The following is a 20,215-nucleotide window of genomic DNA, read 5'->3' on the forward strand; positions in this document are numbered from 1 at the left end:
TTATATAGCCCAGGTAAAGTAGTACCAGGGAAAGTAGTTCCAGGCCTGCCACACCCAAAACATCAGACCACATGGCTTGGTTCTTAGAACTAGACTGTGTGTGTGCTTCCATGTTGGATTTAAAGGCCCATGTACATAAATGGGACCTAGTTTGAACAGCCCTTCCTTCCTACATATGAGCCTGGTGCCAAAGGTGGTTTTAAGGCCCTCAGATCAATACCAAGGTAAGAAACCATGTTCTTGCTGGCTGCATGTACTGCATGCAGTCAGCAAGAACATGTTTTCTTATTATGGCATGGTATTTTCTACTGGTCATCTATGAAAAAGTAAGCTAGAGGAGTGTTATTGCATGGCTAGACTTATTTTGGCATATTTTGGTGTGATCAGTTCTATGATTTCCTACAGTTGCATGGCACTTTTTACTGTGCATCAACGGTAAAGCATGCCTTGTAAGTGTTATTATGTGAATAGGCTGGCCTACATTGTTGAAGCCACTTTAGACCTGTATATTTTATTTTGGCATGGCATTTGAATGGCAAGTCAACAGGAGTGTGTTCTTACAAAGGGATACTGGCATTATGTGCAAAGCAATACTGGCACTGTGTGCAAAGCAAACGTGTATGTTCTGACATGAGAATACTGGCATATATTGGTGCAACGTGCATGCAAATGTATCAGCACAGCCATTGTGAAAATGTAACTTACCGCCTGGGTCGTAATGAGGCCCACAGTCTCCAAAAGCACAAGTGTCAACTCAAGATGGCGGTGGTTCTGGGGCAAAGGTCCTGCACAAGTTGGTCAGTTTACTGGGTGGTCCAGGAACACTTCTGAGAAGGCTCGCTTACAGGCTAATTTGGAGGTGCCAAGAGTAGTTAGTCCCACTATTCCAATGGGTCGAAGCGTCTTTGCAGACCTTCTAGGTTCGATCAGAAACAGGAGTCCAAAGGGACAACAGCAGACTCAGGGTGCCAAACCTTCCAGCGGGTCACCAACGGTTCCTCTGCTCTGCTTCTTGGCTTCAGGATGCTTGGCTCCTTTCCTAAATTCAGTGTAAACTCAAGAGATCGACCTGGAAGGGGCGTAAGATGCCTTCTCTTATGCAGAATCTCCTTTGTGCCAAAACAAAGAGGACCCAATGAGAGATCTGCACACATACAGCCATCCCCGATATGGACCAATTATGGACCACGGTGGTCCCAGTCATTCTCAGCACACCAGACATCCTGGCACCCAGGATGTGTATTGGAACTAGACAGTCCAGCCCACATCCTGGACGCACACACTCAAGGCATGCAGAAGCCTGCGAAAGCTTTGGTTTGCGCAGGGGTCTGCATGACCAATTAAGTTAGTTCCCGGGTCTGCTTGACCTGGGGAAAGCAACGGGACAAGATGGCCAAAGGACAGAACAAAGGACCTCATTGCATGGCTATTTTAGGCACTGCCCACTGTCCTGGGCCAAACGCGGTAAACGCGGTATGGACCATAGAAAAGGGTTAAAAATACATGAAAAGTAACAGCTGCCACAAGCTCTGTCCAAGGCACATTTGTACATTCACTGTAAAATCCTTTGAGGGTGTCTAGGGACTTATAAATGAAAAGGGAACACCAGTGCACTGTACCATAAGGTACTTTGTGCACTGCTAAGATTTTGCTAAGGAATAGCAACAAAGTGAAAGACTAAGGGAAACAAAGCCTCCCAGTACTGACTGTCTTAAGGGCATGTCAGTTTCCCCATAACAAAATGAGCAAAAGCCCAGCAGAGTAGAGCAGAAGGCTGGGCTCCACTGGAAAAAGTCAGGCTAGGATGGTCAGACAACAGCAAAAGTTTGGGGCATTGACAACTGGAAGGAAAATTACACAAATAGAAATCTTTCTTAACAGGAAGCAGTAACATCACCGAAGGGGGTTCATGGTTGTGTAGAGAAAGCTGGAGAGGAGGGCCTTAGTCATCAAAAGTTGGAGGAGTGTGGTTTAGGTTTAACGAGACAGGAGGAGTTGGCTGGTTATGAGGAGGTGGAAGAAGCTTGTGGAGCAAGGTGGAAGGATGGTGGCTTCTAGGTCTGTTCCTGAAGTTCCAGTTTCATCAGTATCAGTGACACAGATCTTGCTCTGTTTATGAATTACTACAGCCTGACCAGTTTCAGCCTCTGTAGCCCAATCCCCTTATGCTATGTTAAAGGTTCTTGTACAGCGCACTGTCACCACTTGCGTGGTCTCTTGGTGCTCTGGTGTATCTGCAATGGGAGGGATTCAGGGGTTAGTGGGGTTGAGAGGGAGAAAAGCAAAATAGCTTTGATGTGCTGTTGGCATTCAGTTAAGAGAAACCGGTCACTGAGCTTTGGTACATTTTTCGGGCATGTGGTGTTGAGGTCTGGTTGTGTATGGTTTGGTTTCATGTTGGGTGCTGTGAAGTAGATGCAGTTTGTGGTGCGGTAGCGGTATGGTTGTGTTTAGTTCAGAGTGTGAGGGTGAGTTTGCAGAAAGGTGAGTTTTTAGTATTATTATTTAGTAGCAATACATTTCCTACCCCTACCTCCAACCCTCCATCTAATTGTGGTACATTTCCTACCCCCCAATCCAGCTAAGCGTGGTACATTACATTACCTCCTGCCAACAATCCATCTAAGTGTGGTACGTTTCCTACCCCCAAACAATCCATCTAATTGTGTAGAATACTTATTTAAAATGTAGTAGGAAACCTGAGCTAACATGTGTGGTACCCTTGGATCCTGACTGGTGATCATTAATGGTAATATTGTCTAGAGATCGTTTTTTGGAACTCACCCCTGGAAGTCTATATGGAACAAGTTACTTACCTGTAACTCCTGTTCTCCAGCATGGGTTCTTCATGGGCTCACATGCTCATGAACACCCCCCGTCGTCAGATCAGGAATCCTCAGTGAAAAGAAAGTACCATTGCCCCAGATTGAAAAACTGTTTGTCTCCTCCACAGCCAAGCAGCACCCCCACGGGCCACACCGCCCCAGCCAATGACACTCGCCCCCACCAACCCCAACCTCCACCCCAGGTGGCCATCATTGATTGCGCACTTAAAGTGGCAGTATGAATCAAGAAGAGCCAGAGGGGAAGGAGGGAGGGTTTGCATGTGAATCCATGCAAGACGCATGCTGGGGAACAGGAGTTACAGGGAAGTACCTTGTTCCTTCTCCAGCAAGGGGTCTTGCATGGATTCACATGCTCATGAATACGATTATACAGCAGTACATATACACAACCGCGGGAGGTGGCAAGGCTCAGAGAAGCAATACGCTTACCCCTGGAACAGACTCACCTTAAACAAACAGGTTGTGTAGCACCATTTGGCCGACCCGGGACTTCTCCCTGGAATCCCTGTTGATGCAGTAGAATGTCATGAAGGTGTGGGTAGGACTCCACGTAGCAGCCCTGCAGATGTCGAGCAAGGGAACACCAGAGAGAAACGGTGTTGTTGCTGCGATGGCTCTGGTGGAGTGGGCTGTCAGCCGGTCTGGAAGTGGTCTGTTGGCCAGACGATGACAGTTCATGATACAGCCGGAGATACACCTGGACATGAAAGCCTTAGACAAAGATTTCCCATGTCGCACAAGTACAAAACTGACAAAAAGCTTGGAAGTCTTCTGAAAGTCTATCAATGAAAGTCCCAAGGAATCATTGGCATGAAGGTGGGATGAGTCCGCAGCACCAACTTTGCTGCGTTGAAGGTCAAGTACAGCTGCTTGCAGGATAGTGCCTGGATCTCCCCGACCTGCCTAGCCGAGGTGATCGCCACCAGAAAAGCCATCTTCCAAGATAGAAAGTTCAAAAAAACGTATGCCAAAAGGCCAGCAGGAGAATGGAATGTGTCCTGGCTAGGTATTCTGATACGTTCTCACTGTGTTGGAGGCTGGTGGCGTAGTACCTCAATGTTAGCCCCGGAACCAACTCTGTGGCTCCAAAGATTCCATCCCCTGTGCACATGTCATCCGCTGTGGGGCATGGATGAGTGACGTGGAGTATCTGGTTGATACACAGCACACTCTTGCATACTCTTTAAAACATGATGCCACTGCTCCCTGTGTGGCATTTACCAGCCGTGCAACATCTGGGTGTTCTTCTCTGTCCTAATATGATAATCCTCTTTGCCCATAGTCGTAGGCTTCTCCCTGAGAAGAGTCTCAGGCAGATGAAAGGTCCATACCCAAATGGCACTCAGATTGTCTTCTGTCACACAGCCTTGAAGGCCTCTGTCATTGTGGAAGCAATCATTTTGGTGCCACTGTCTTCGGGTGTAGCGCTGGGGTACACCCTGATCACAGAGGAGGTATTGATACCAGAGTGCGCTGCTTTCATGGTACTTACACCCTGGCTCATACTAGGAGGAGGTGGTGGGCAAGCCAGGTGGTTAATTCCCAAAGAAGATAAATTGAAATAGGGTCTCCCCCAGGAATGGCAAGGGGCAGTGTCTCAGGTTTGACTTCACAGGGGCCATAGTAAACCAAGACACAGGTCCCTGCTAGGCCTAGGGGTTTACTCAGGCACTGACCTTGCCGGTGAGCGACCCTAGTGGCACGTTTGCTTGAGCTTGTGGTTGGTGGCCATGTGAGAGGAATTGGATCATCTGCACAATGGGTGTGCGCTCGCCTGGGTTTTTAATTTTTTTTTTAATGAAAATGAATGATGGTAGATCAACCTCCTGAAAATGCATGGTGCTATTCTGCACACATTTTCCTATGCTCACTGCACAACATACACATAGACCTGTGAACTCTGGGTGGATATTTAATTGGGATATGACAGCCAGGAGCACAGTATCATCTCGGAACGGAGGGGGGGCAAACCTTTCCCGTACCATGGCGAGCCTAATTAACTAACAAAGGCTCCATGGATCTGCCTTGACCTTTTGTTTAGCTCTGTAGCTGGTGGCAGCATTGACATACTAATCAGAGTTTAATGCAGACAGGCCCACATGGAGCCTGGCTGCAGAGGCTAACAAAGGAGAGAGGAAACCCCAACACCCTTTCATATGGACTGTGTCAACCTGAGACCAGCTCCTGCCCTCAGTATCGATTGATAGTGAAATGTCTTGTCTGGGACTGCATGTTTAAAGTAGCCATCCCCGCAGGGAGACCTCATTCAGAAAGTACAAGTATATGGATTGACAGAGCTACAAACTCTGGAGTCATCACAGCTTCAAGAGAGACCTAGCACGTCAATCAGGAACCACAAAGAGCTGCATTAACCAGAGGAACCCTTTGATCCACAACAGACAGGAAGATGGGTGGGACTTAGTATTAGATGTTTTCATCCCTTTACATTTTCTGTTGAAAAGCACTCTGGTTATGACCTCATGCATTCAGGAGAATATTGGTGGGAACCCAGGATTGGTTAATTAAGCTAGGCTTAGCCTACACCAATCCCTGTGGTCCATTTGGCTTTAAAAGAGGGCTGAGTCCCTCCTTTGGCAGATCATCTGAAGACTTTGCAAGGAATAACAAGAAGAACTTAGCACTGGACCCTGGCTGAAGGTACAGTCTCCCTTACATCTTCCGCCAGTGAAGGAAGGCCAGGACCTCCAAGAGGGAAGCAAGATCCCTCGCCATAACATCTCCCAGGGAACAGAGGGAGATACCAAATCCAGAGGAGCCTCCAGCCGCTCCAGAACCAGTACCCAGCCAGCACACAATGTGCCCTACTAGGCTCTGTAGGAAGCTTCCTCAGTGGGAAGTGCCAGAGAGTCTCTGATCCAAACCAAGGAGAAAGCAGCTGCCTGCCACACTCTCCTCAACAACGGGGCGTCCGCCTTAAAAGATGACACACAGCCAGTGAAGACGCAAGAATGATTGCATCAACAAGCATCTACCAAAGTCCACCTTAAAGGACATTTACGAGCCAGTCGAGCCCCTAGAGCTGCAACTGACTGCAGCATTGACTGTTGTTATGCTGCAGTTGCTAAAGCCGTCTGAGATGCCTTGACTTGTGCTTCAGGACCGCCGACCACCACTGAGACAATTCCTGACCATGAGCCGCCATGTAGGCAAGCCTACAGATGTCTGTCCAGCTTCTGTTGCAAACTGCCTGCCGCCTGATACCCGCAGCTGTCTCCCGAACTCTTTTGCAGAAGCTGCAAAGCTCTCTTAAAACGACTTGACCCTGTGGAGCACCAAGAACTCCTACAAGCACAAGATACATTGTGATTCTGCCCCCTGGTCCTTCCCTGAAGGCCCATAGTGACATTGCATGACCCATTTCTCCCTTTGTGTTGAAACCAAGTATCCCTGAACTATTGCGATTTTTTACTATACTGACTACCGTCCTGTCAGTATCCAGAGTGCATCCCTTTTCCTTGTTTGAAACTGTCTGTCCTCTGCATTCCTTTACAGGGTGGGCTGTATTTTTTTGTGTGCTAGAACTGTCTGTTGGGATAATAATAAAGTGAATATTTTTATACAACCTTTTATACAGTCCCTTTCATCATTGGGTAATAATTGTATTTTCGCTGTGTTGCAACTAACCAACGATCCACGACCTTTCGGTGATAAGCCTGCCATTCCGTCCATGTTACCAAAATTGGACAATAAGGTCTTATAATTTGCTGGTGTTTCCAATCTGTTCGGATCCCTTCTGGTGTACTAGAGGTGTGGGACTGATTGATGGTTTAGAAACCGATATTCATCCCTGGACCACTGGTGCCCCGGAAGTTGATTCATCACGCCATGCTCCATGGTTCATCCACTGTAATAAAACAGGGGCCTGGCTCGACTCTTTCACCATCTGCCCAACTGCTTCCCTGAAGTCGATACATGAGAGTGGTACCTGTCAAGTCTGGGTGGGTGGCAATCTGGTAAAAATCAAATCAAACGATTAACCATATACAGCCACACCAGCTCCAAAAAAAAAACTTATGCTGGCTAACCCTATACAAGCCCAAGTATAGGACTGGTAGTGGATAGAAGGGGTGTAGAGTAAAACCAGGTCCGCAAGCATGGAATAAGCACAGCACCAAAGGGCAATCTCAGCAGTGCCCCCAACAAAATGGAGCATTACCTGTGTTTCTTGCTCCGCTCGTGCTGGAGTCCGAGGACCGCCCAAAGGATGTGATGCGATGCAAAGTAGGCAAGGAAGTGGGAGGGAAAGGTGCAAAGAAAGGGTTCAACTGCTCCTGTGGTAACTAAACACTATACTATGCTGTAGTAAGTTAATATATATAGGAGGTAGCATAAACAAGACATGAACTACTTTATCTCTGGTGTATTCCTTTAACACTCTACTTAGGGGATCCCTGGCTTTGCCCTGGATGTCAATGGGCAAAGTCTCCTTAGTTGACCAGTTTTCTCTCAGTGGTTTATTTATTTAAAAGGCAGGTTTTAAACACACAAATTCTTACTCTAAATTCTAAAATAAAAGCTAGGTACCTTTAGATATAGTTCTTTTTTTTCATTGAGTGTATTGACTTAACTGTAAACCTTAACACTTTAAGACATCAACAAGGTAAAATACATTATTAACAAAACCAGATCAAGACAAAATCGATTATCAAAATTAATTAAAAAACCAATACACCAAACAATTCATACCAATTAGTATCTTCACTCATAAAGAAACATTAATGATTACAAAATATAACTTTGTTAAAATTCTCGTTGGTCTCCAGGGAATCGTACTCATAAGGTCGTTTTTTTTGTCAGGTACTAAAACTGCGTCTTTGCGCATTACAAAAATGCCAACCCCCATTACTGCGAGTAAGGGAAGCAGCGGTTACAGGGGTGTCCCCCGCTCCTCTTAGTCGTGGCAATGGGGGTCGGGGGTTCGGTTGCAGGGGTGTAAAAAGTGTACAAAAATTAATAAAAAAGCACCCAGCGGCACTAGCGCGACCCACGTATGTGGGTGGGTAGTGACACTACAGGGATCGAGGGAAGTCGGCGGCACACTACAGTGTGTGCCGCCTCTAAGGTAAGTGGCCAGGTGGGCAGTGGCGTGGGGGGATGCGGGCAACAGTGGTCTATCTGATCACTGCGTTGTGCCATGATGATCGTCGACATTTGCGTCGGTGGAATTATGGACGGCGCAGTGATCACATAAATTTGATTCCAGTACCTTGAAAGCCTGCTTCCAGAACAGATATACTGCACCAAGCGTTACCTTTGATTGGACTGACATTACGTTGGCCCAATATAGATCCCTGTTATATCCTGCAAAGGCTTAATTGATTCTGATGATTATAATTGATATGTTATGGCAATCATAGCACGCCTATACACAAGTGTTTCAAGGTGCGCCGAGGCAAGGGAGGGGAACAGAGGGAAGACAGACAATGACCTTACTAGGCCAGGTGACATTGAGATCGTGCAAGTGCAGGGGAGGGGGGAAGGGAAAAGTGCAGGGGGAAAGGGGGAGTGGGCAGTGCAGTACATAGGATAACAGTAAATAAATAAGACAATAGATAAAAAGTGCGGCCAGCTGGTGGGAAGTGCAGACAAAAGGTGTCAAGTGCAGGTAGGGGCTATTGTTCTTTTATAGAGTATACTGTAAAGTGAAAACAGCAGAGGATGTCGGGTAAGCCAACGCCTGGTGGAGTCAATGCATTTCCTTTCCAATTCTAGGACACATTCGCTAGAAGCAGTCACCACATGTGAAGGAAGCAGGTAAAGCACAGAAGCGTCATGCATCTTCCCGGATTCTGATCCACTGTATGTTTCATATGGAGCAAGCTAAGGAACTTACAACCTGATATATTCAACTAGAGACCTTTCACCTGGTAACTATTCGATGTTGCTGGCCCTATCCCAGAAATATGCTTTTTTGATCAACTCAGACTTAGCGAGAAGAAATTCTAGTGACGTATCCCGAACCCAACCGATCCTCTCATGGAAATGTGCACATGAGTGCCACAATGTCTTAAAAGAGTTTGGAAAAAGAGAAGAAGGTTTATATTTTTCAGCATGCCCGCTCAAGAGCGATGCGCCCTTCTCTGTCCTAATGTTAAACAGTAAGAGGCTTCTTTTGATCTTGACCACGGTTATCAATGATACCAGGCCAGGCCCCATGCAGATAGCTTCCGCGGCCAAAGACTGGCATCTCCACGGCCGTGCTCCATGCGGATAGCTTCCGCAGCCAAAGACTAGCATCTCCACGGCCAAACTCCATGCGGATAGCTTCCGCAGCCAAAGACTGGCATCTCCACGGCCAAGCTCCATGCGGATAGCTTCTGCGGCCAAAGACTGGCGTCTCCACGGCCAGGCCCCATGCGGATAGCTTCCGCGGCCAAAGACTGGCATCTCCACGGCCGAGCTGCGTGCGGATAGCTTCCGCGGCCAAAGACTGGCATCTCCACGGCCGAGCTCAATGCGGATAGCTTCCGCGGGCAAAGACTGGCATCTCCACGGCCGAGCTCAATGCGGATAGCTTCCGCGGCCAAAGACTGGCATCTCCACGGCCAAGCTCCATGCGGATAGCTTCCGCGGGCAAAGACTGGCATCTCCACGGCCGAGCTCAATGCGGATAGCTTCCGCGGCCAAAGACTGGCATCTCCACGGCCGAGCTCAATGCGGATAGCTTCCGCGGCCAAAGACTGGCATCTCCACGGCCGAGCTGCGTGCGGATAGCTTCCACGGCCAAAGACTGGCATCTCCACGGCCGTGCTCCATGCGGATAGCTTCCACGGGCAAAGACTGGCATCTCCACGGCCGAGCTCAATGCGGATAGCTTCCGCGGCCAAAGACTGGCATCTCCACGGCCAAGCTCCATGCGGATAGCTTCCACGGGCAAAGACTGGCATCTCCACGGCCGAGCTCAATGCGGATAGCTTCCGCGGCCAAAGACTGGCATCTCCACGGCCGAGCTCAATGCGGATAGCTTCCGCGGCCAAAGACTGGCATCTCCACGGCCGAGCTGCGTGCGGATAGCTTCCACGGGCAAAGACTGGCATCTCCACGGCCAAGCTCCATGCGGATAGCTTCCACGGGCAAAGACTGGCATCTCCACGGCCGAGCTCAATGCGGATAGTTTCCGCGGCCAAAGACTGGCATCTCCACGGCCAAGCTGCGTGCAGATAGCTTATACGGGCAAAGACTTGCATCTCCACAGCCGTGCTCCATGCGGATAGCTTCCACGGGCAAAGACTGGCATCTCCACGGCCAAGCTGCGTGTGGATAGCTTCCACGGGCAAAGACTGGCATCTCCACAGCTCACCTACAAGTGGCTTCAGCCAGCAGAGCTCTTTATCGGGGAAGATTTCTACTCATTTTATATCTGTTCAGCAGTCCCTCCACTGAGAAGCCCCATTTTATTTGAATAAATGTTTTACTTTAGGAGAATTGTGATGTGATGCTTAAGTTAAGATAGAACGAGAAGTGATTAACGTAACAAAGAAGAATCCCCATAAATGCACGAGATTACCACTGCCAGGGCAGCTGCGATAAAAGGTTAGGAAATATATCTAACGACACATCTCCCATTGCCAGGTTTCATTCATGTAAATGGCGATGCTTGTAACCCGGATCAATTTCCCAGGTCGTGGCGCCACCCGGAAGCGTTTGAAGGCGGTTGCTTGGTACCCATGGCCACTCCAGCGTGTGCTGGGGGCTCGTTGGGGGTGTGATGTAAGTCTGAAAATGCGACTCTTTCGGTCGGTATTTCCCGAAGAATCGTGTGGAATTCTGCCGACGTGTGTTCCCAGAGCGGTACTCGCGGGATTGTACCTGGTGTAGGGGCGGGCCCTGTCTGCCTATTTATTGAAGCTCACTTTACGCCTTTCTAACGTGCGTTCTTGCAATAATGCAAATAGCGTGTATGTTTCATTTATACATCACCGAAACCGGGGGGGGGGGGGGGACCCAGAAGCAGCTCAAAGGAAGCCCCTTTATCAGTCAAACGCAGAGGCAACCACACTGCCATTATGACCTGTCCCCTGCAGGCTAGAGATCTCTGCAGTTGGTGCCTTCTCCAAGTGAGCCACAGAAGTCACTGGATACCTTTTTGTGATGCAATTACACAATGAGCCGACGCTCTTACTGCGTTTTAAAATTCGCTATGAGGTTGCAGGGCGCTACCTCTCTGAGGCAGGGAAGGACTCCGATATCCTGCGAGGGCAGCAGCCCACCTCAAGGGGAATAACCTCTCCAGACCCCGGGCATATTCCATCTTCCCCTCTTCCCTGCAGAGATCTAAAGCAAATCCCTCTCCTGGCCGCGCAGTGGGGGCGCGAAGCCTCCATTGCCCCCCACTCCTCTTTACAAAAGCTACCTGGAAGGACTCGCTGAATGGTAGGGCAGATGAAAGAAAGTGCTCGCAAAGCACTTTTCATTGTCCAGGCGGATAAAGACGTACAAAGCCTTTTAATAACCTAGCCACGTGGGGTGCCTCATTGGCAGGGGGGGCAGGAGCGGAGGCCCTGCCCCAGGAAATGACTGCAGTCTCCAGCGGATTCCCGGAGTTCTTCCCTCGGGCCCACATACGCGCACTTGGTCCCAGTGCTCTGCCAGCAGCAAGACAAAAAGTTCGGGGCCGCACACGAGCCAAAGGGCGGGGGGCGGGGGGAGGCCCAGGAAATGGGACCGACCGCTCTTAGAATGCCTCGTACATTTTCACTTATAAATGCCAGGTCGTTTGTGCGGCAGTACAGGGCACCCAGACCATACCCCGAGGACGCCATGCAGTGTAGTAAATGCAGACACCATGGGCAGTCTGCGGGGCAGCTCGGGTGTTTTACCACCTGTTCAATTAATGACATTTATCACCTGGCTATGACTCTCCTACTACCTTGCTTGGGTATGTGTTTTATCCTGTGACATGTAACTTGAATATAAGTTATTCTCTTGAAACTAGCGCCTAGACGCCGATGGGTCACGTGCGCTCCTATAAATGAATGCATACATAAATCACCATGCTACATAGATCTTTGTGTAGTCGACCAACTGTGCTCAGAATCCTGTTGGAGCGGACTCATCCTTTCAGTCTTATGGTAGATAAATTGAGTACCATCGAGTTTCCTGACAGCCACCGGTGGCCCTTTACAGTGCCTCGAAGATGTGAACGCGTGACAGCAGTCGCATAGTAAAACAATACCGCCTGTGACTCTTCGTCCTCTACCTCACTTCTCGGTCCAGCTGTAAAATGAGGCAGTGAGGCTGTGCATCGCTGTGCACCTTCTCATTGGTGACTTGCAAGCACAGTGGGGCCAATCTCCAAAACAGATTGCTCTGGTGCAAGGAAGGGGCCAGACACCAAGCATCGTTTACCTCATTCCTTCAAGTTGCCATTCTGTCATATTTGGAACTGCTCAGAGCTTCTGGGCAAATAACTTAAAGGGCTTACTTGTAGAGCACCCCTCCCAGCCCCCCATGAGGGTTTCTTGGCCTCTTGGCGCTAGAGACAGATATTGTTATCCAACTCAATGGAACTCCTTTTATCTGCCTTGGAAGGATGAAGGACTGAGTAGACCAGCCGGAATCCGAACCTGTGACCAATGAGGTCAAACCCGTGATCCTGTAGAGTATGGATTGGTCCAATATGCCACAGTTCCGACTAATGATATAATGATTTCACTGAATCCACAACTAGGAGAAACACGAACTCCCCTCTGCCCCCCCCCCCATCAGGGTCCAGTGCCGCCTCGTTTCATCTAATTCTTGCCCTGCCGCATTTCACTAAACATTAGAGGATGGAAGCACTATCTAATCACTCAATTTAAGTGGTTATAACCTTGGGCCACTCGGAATGTTCCAGCGCGGGACCTGTCACCCCCACCCCGCCTCCCAGTAACAGAGATTGTCCTCGAGCCAGAGTATAATACCTTTTGCCTCAAGTTTAAACACTGAGGATTACCCTCGGTTATATTCACGGAATGTATCCCAAAGGGTTACGACAAGGCCCTGCAGTTCACAGATTCTTTACCTATTGTACCCTCTTACAGGACCCTTCTGTAGTTTTACTGTATCTACTGTACCTTTTTACATGCTGTAACCGAGCTTCAAGTATCCTTGTATCTGATGCGCCCAGATACCTAAGGGTTTGGTGCGCGTTACCAAATTATTAAACAAACAAACAAACCGATATCAAGATCATGACAGGTGGTGTAAGTACCCCCCCCCCCCACCCCTGTTTTGTTTTACTTATGTGAGTAATGGCTACTGAGGGACAGAGGGAGAGTGATATTGACTTTCTCTTTCTATTGCAGACATTCCGGGGTGGGCATACCAGAAGGGGGTAGCTGGGCTGGTGTGGCACATTTCAAGTGTCCCAGGTGGTTACACACCTAATTGAGTGGTTAGATGGCAGCTGCTACTAGTGGGATTCCTGGCCCTGAAGAATGCAACACTATTTTGCTCAGAAACTGGTCGAATGTCTGTTATTTGATTGGACATCCCACCATCAAACCCATGGTTTTTTATGTTCTAGAGTTTGGTGACATACAGGAGGGCGAGGAAGAGACCAAAACGGCAATACACGCCCCTGGCATAATCTGATATTTTTTCTTCATTTTCCATGGGCCCCTGCTGTTCTGGAGTAGGACTCAGCTAGCGACCTTCTTCCTTTTAGATGGGTGCACGCCACACTACTAGGGCCAGTTGACCATCTCCAAATTAGGGAGGGCAAAGTATCCCTCTTACTTGAGGATCCAGGGAAAATATACAGTACCTAGTTTCCTTTTCCTTTACAGTGCTTTTCGAAGACACAGAGGTGCTTAATGTCGTTGGAGGCTTTTGGGATAATGCACTAGTCATCTAACGATTGCTCCAGAGCAAATCTTTACCGATTGCCATTTACATGTCTGACGTTAAGTCTGAGATGTTCAAAGCGTCTCTGCTTTTGCGCCAGAGCAAACCTTCGTTGATCTCTGGTCCACTAGTTCTTTCCGAACCTGACCAGAAGCAATGCGTCTATTTAAAAGGCATTGCGGTAAATTTGTTATGATATTATGGGTTATTTATAATGCGCTTAATACCCAGAGGTTTCTAAGCGCGGACCTCTTGCTTCCAAGGCTAGCACGTTGCCCCTAAGCTATCCTCCCGAGACGCTGCGCTGTTGAGGTGCTTCATTTGAAACTGGAAGCTTGATTCCAATGCTTGGCTATGAAAACATTCGCCCACCCTATGCCAGCTATAGCTAATGTCTGCTTCTTTTTGCTTTCCCATTCAGGGCCGCTTGGAACCCTGCGGTGCTGTCGCATGTGTTGCACGGGCAATCTCTGGCTCCTGCCTGGGCCTTGGAGGTAAAACAAAGGCGTGTTTACACTAATGCACCCGCCCCCATTGAAGGGGTAACCACACGGCGCAGCGGAGAACCAAGGCTGCCTCAACGTTTGAACATTTCTCCATCTGTTCCCAAAACCAATATTGACCCAGGAGGACCCCATGCACGGGCGACTTACTCACGCGGTTACTAGACAACTCGGGGGTGGGGTGGCGATTCTGTCACACTCCAGACCCCAGGATAACGTTCTTGCGGATCGGGGGACAATGTGTCTCCCGGAGTGGGGTCCTCTCCACTGGGAGGAGTGCGGAACCACAGGCAACCCCCCTAACAAGCTGTAGGGGAGCAGGCCCGACTTTTTAATGGGGATGTTTGAGAGGGCTGATTGCTTCTCCTAAGGGGCAGCATTGTCCTAAACTTGGGGGAGGGGTGAGGGGTCCTCCACACGAGGAGGGGGATGCCAGCAGGGCATACATTTTTCTGTTGCAGATTATAGTCAGTTAAGGAGCACTAATGACCTGAGTTGGGCTGTCGGCACAGGAAAAGGGAGGGGTGCAGCTGTTTGTTTGACCCTGGGTTTCAGTTGTTTGCCTCACGCTGCAGGGCCGAGCTCGCGCCCCTGCATCGGGTCGCTTTTTGGAGAAGACAAATACACAGAAACCTGCCAATTGTTTGTAAATATGTGTGAATATTAGCAGTCTTGTGCTATCCGAGCATTGCACGCGTGGGAGTCGGGTGTTATGTTACAAAAATGGGCGCTCTACTAAATTCCTCATCTAATAAGAATAGTTGCTACAAGCGTGTGTGTGCGCGCGCACGCGCGCGCGACAGAGCGGAAGAGAAAAGCATGAGTGGGTGATGGTCATGTCTCGTTGCGTATGTCCGTGTTTGTTTGTATGTGCATGTGGATGGAGGGATTCTGTAAGTACGGCGTGTGGCAATTTCACCAGCACTCTTGAGAGCATTGGTATTCAAATATGTGTATCCCGAGCCCCCTCTTGAGTACTAATATTGTTTGCAGTCACCTGTAAACCAGGGACAGAGCCAGATACAACATTTTGGGGGGGCTGGATGGCAGTTTTGAAAGCTGGTAGTGAGTGGCGCCATTAAACCTATTGCGCTGTTTGGGGGGGCGTTGTTGTGCAGCAACCAAGATGAAGGCTCGTGTTTAGAGCTCCGCACCCGGCGTGATCCACGGACGAGAAAAGAGATACCACAAGCGTTTCTCTGGATAATCAACGCGATCCATGGCATCCTGACTGGCTTATGCACAATTTGTGATACCTACCGCTTGGCTCGGTGGCATATGAGGTGAGGAGCGGGTGGCTGTCATCCCTCAGCAGAGACGTTCGGTAGACGGAGCTGAGGCCCGTTCGGCCTGTTGCACTATGCAACTCTGCTGCCTCGCTGCTGCCCGACTCCCTATGGGTGCGCCAATGGCGGCAATCACACAGAGGGAGGGCCGTTGTTGCCCCCTCCCTCGCTGGAACACTTGGACCGGAGGCTGGCCACCTCCGAACAACGCCGCTTATGCTGCTATACCACAGCGTCCCTGGCTGGGCGGGGGGATACCTGTGCAGACCAGACTACGCGGGTCTTGGTAAGACCCCTCTCCCATGTAATACTTGGACTGCGGGGTTCAACACCCAATCAACACCGCACCAGCTCCTCTACTGGGGTGTCCCTGTCTGGCGGGGGGCACCCATGCATGCATGCAACACTGCATAGATCTTAAAAGAAGCCTTTCCCCCATATGACATTTGAAGTGTGGGACCGTGCACCTACCTGTAGTCTACTGTGCCAGCCGGAGCGACCGGCACACTCCACTTGCTGCATCACTTCACAAAACTTCCTGTGAGGGACAACGCACACCCCCCTGGACCACCAACTGGGGGTGCAGACTGCTGCTCTGCTACCAGGGACCCTGTGACCACCATGATTACCAGCAATACAGTTAAGAGACTGACACAACCTTGCCTATTATTCGTGAAGCCTTGTACTTCTGGGGTCTGCACTTTCGTCCATCTGGGCGACCAGTGTACTAACCCGGGGCGGGGGGTGGATGACAAATTGGAGTTTTTAACACCCTCACTTTAACCTGCCGGTACATTGACACCGCCAGCACGAAACATCCCGCCAGTTACAGGCAGCCACCTCGTCAGAAAGGCCCACCCTCCTGTGGGTGCTCCCTGGCCATACCGCAAAAGAGGACTAAAGGGAATTCCAAGAACCAACACTTCATGTATCAGTTAACCAAATCTACATCTGCAACCCCAGCTGTTATAAAGGCTCCGACTGCCATGGAGTTAGATCCCCTATCGACAGAGCTTACTGAAACGCAGCAAAATATGGCATGCATTGAGGTGGGGTTTGCTAAGGTACATAGTGAACTGGATGACTTGACCAGCACCATAGATTCTATTCTATAGATTCTGTTAAGGCACGTATCGATAGGACGGATCAACGTCTGGAAGAAACGAGACGAGTGTGGGGATGGTGGAAGACGTTGTGTCTGCACTCAGAGCGGAACTTACTACACTCTCCAGGCGAGTCCTCCAGGTGCAAAAGAAGAACAATGACCTGGAATCAAGATCCTGACAAAATAATATCTGCATTATTGGGGTCCCTGAGAGCAACACTGAATCCTCCCTAGAACAATGGATGACAACCCTGCTGCCGCTCCTGGGTGATCTGACACTGTCACCCCAATTCGCCATTGAGCGCGCGCATAGATCCTTCGCCCCAAACCAAAACCTGGAGCGCCTCTACCTCCATTCATTGCTCGTATTCTAAACTACCGATATCGAGGCGCTATTCTCCAAGCGGCCCGTGAACAAGGGGACCTAATGCTAGGATCGAGCAGAATCTACATTTACCTGGACTTCTCAGTTGCGGTACAGCAGGAGAGAAAATCCTTATTAGCAGTGAAAAAGCGACCATGTGACAGTCAATTGAAATATGCTATGCTATTCCCAGCCAAACTACATGTGGAGTGGAACAACAAGACTTATTTTTTCACTATACCTGATTAAGCGATGAAGTTCCTAGATGGGGTTTTGTCAGCATCCTGAATCCAGATGATGAAAACCGACCTGGGGAACTCACTCAGGAAGAGAAATACTTTAGTTGCTTATCCACCCCAAAAGACCTCTCTATATTACCTGCTAGTTACCCCGTAGCTACTTTTCTATTACTTCCTGTGTTGTAGATTGTGGAAACTGCTTACCCTTCTACACAGGAGCGGCCTATTCCACATATCCCTCTGGTTGGACGATGATCTAAAGTAAGCTCGCAAATATATATCCTTTTTCCATGTAACTCAGTCCGGGAACTGCCGGGTTGGTCTGCGCCCTGGCTCCCCATGCAATGTTGCACTGTAAAATGGGGTTTGTTGTGTTCTTTTTCGTTATGTTGTTGGAAGGGAATCATCTCTCGAGTTTGAGGGGGATGCGGGTGGGGGGTGGGATTGAGGAGTTAAAAGAGATAAAACCACACTTGACATGCATTGGAGTAATGATCAACAAGATGACGGGATACTCAAAGGAACCGAATATGGGGGCGGATTGCGTAGGGGTGCATGGGGAGACAAAGAATATTGCTGTTTGTGTCGGGATGGGTGACGTGACGTTCCTCAGTTGGAACGTGCATGGCCTGGGGAATCCCATTAAGCCACGCAAGATACACCTCCATGTAGATAGATACAAGGCCAATATCCTTTATTTACAAGAAACACATGCACTCTCTGTGATATGTGAGGGGTTTGCCAGGCAATGGGGAGGGAACTGATTCTACACATCATACTCCACCCGATTCAGGGGGTGGAGGGTCATGATCCTGGTGCACAAATCCCTCGCATTCCACCACCGACATGTTGATATTGATTCTCTTGGGAGATATGTGATGGTGTACAGAGTTCTGGCTTGTAGGGAGATAGAAATGATGAAATGTGGATGATCCCCAATTTTACAGTGATGTTATCGATAAACTCGCTCAGTATCCACTGGTCCCGATCCTGTGTGGGGAGCCTTGAACACGATCCTTGACGTGCTCCTGGACAGATCTAAATGCTCCCAGAGGCCCCTGATTTGTGCAGCCCGAACGATTAATACAACTATGCATTCTCTTGGTATGGCATCCAAAATCTGCGGCTTTTACAGGCCGCTCTCCCTAATTAATACGGACATGAAAATGTTCACAAAGATACTGGCCATGTGACTTATGCCATTTATGTCACACATTGTTCATCCGGATCAGTCGGGATTCATCCCAGCGAGGTTCACAGCTCTGAACCTGCAACGTCTCTTTAATATATTAGCCCACATAGACCCCGACGCTCAGGCGGTAGCCACTGCGTTAGATGTCCAAAAGGCATCTGACTCTGTTTCCTGGAGATTCATGTATGCAGTTTATACCAAACATGGGTTTGGCCCAGGCTTTCTAGCCTCCCTGCGCCTTTTATATAATCCCTATTTGCCATGGTCAGCACAAATGGAATACTGTCCCCGCGCTTTGCCATAGAAAGAGGTACTCGTCAGGGCTGCCCAGTGTCGCCTCTTATATTTGCAATTGTCATAGAACCTTTCCCAGATCTCATACGGCAGAAACATTAACACTGAGGGATCAGGATGTCCGGGAAGCTCGAAATCATTTCTCTTTATGCCGATGATGCACTGCTATACATCGGGGACCTTGGCACACAGCTAAAGACCGTTTTGGCCGATGTCACTGACTTCGGCGAACTATAGGGCCTCTGAGTCAACTGCAGCAAGTCAGAACTATTTCCCCTCACAGACATCACTACTCCTCCACATGACATGCAAGGATTTACAGAGACCCCTTCGACTATCCGATATCTGGGAGTAGCAATTGCTAGACACAGTCCCGAATTATACAAATACAATTATAAGGTGTATATGACACAACCACCGGGGAAGTTACAGAGCTGGTCTCGCCTGCCCGTCACCAAAGCAGGCAAAATAGCACTTCTTAAAATGACTGTGATCCCCAAGTTACTATACCTGTTCCTTAACATACCACTATGGCCTGGCTCAACCTTCTTTCAGAAACTAGAATCCGAGATATGTAAATATGTGTGGCAATCCGGGGCTGTGCACTTCAAGTGGCGCACACTAGCACAACCATATGAAAGGGGGGGGGTTTGCTGCCCCAAATTTCCGCCTTTACAGCATGGCTGTGCAGGCGCAGTTTGCCACCTACTGGTACTTTGATGGCTCCCCCGCCCCCATACATGACTTGAAAGACTCTCAGCAGGTGGTAGAGACTTACAATCCCTGAGCTTCCCTGCCCAGTTTGTAGACAAATGTGGGTTTGACCCCACCAGCATTACATCACTACCCTGGGCCAAAATAACAAAGGAAATAGGGGCTCCCACTACATTCCACAGAGACTTTTCTTTGTGAAATTGTATGCCTTTTGTACCACACCTAGACACTGCTTCATGCAACATTTGGATGCAACATGGGTTTCACACACTAGGGACCTTAAATACGGAGGTTAACTTCATTCAACCTGACAACACTGCAATGCTCATGAACCGCGCGTCGTCACGGTGGTTACAATAAGCTAGCCTGTGCAAGGCGTGCAAGAAACAGTGGGTAGATTTTCCTGTAGAACCTGAGAATGATACACTGCTGGAATATATTTTGGCATCCGGTAAAAACGAGGTATAGTGTCGTCTCTGTATCGGTTGATACAGGGCCGCCTGCCCATACCGTAGCAAAACGCCTATTCCAAATGGCCCATAGATCTGCAAGTGGACATTACAGGTGATCTCTGGTCAGACATATGTACTCAGACACGCAAGGTCTCATATAACTCTAGATTTCAATTGATGCAACTGATGATCCTACACAGGTTCCACTACACTCCACACCAGCTGTGTTTATTTTCCAATGAAGGAACTGGTGCGTGCCCTCAGTTTAACTATGATAACGCAGAATATTTTCATATGATATGGGATTGTCCGAAATTAAACCAGTTTTGGCATGATGTGTGTGCACTCCTGTCAACTATGACAGGCCAAACT

Source organism: Ambystoma mexicanum, chromosome 8 (genome assembly GCF_040938575.1).
Source record: "Ambystoma mexicanum isolate Mex_15411 chromosome 8, UKY_AmexF1_1, whole genome shotgun sequence".
In the NCBI taxonomy this organism is placed as follows: domain Eukaryota; kingdom Metazoa; phylum Chordata; class Amphibia; order Caudata; family Ambystomatidae; genus Ambystoma; species Ambystoma mexicanum.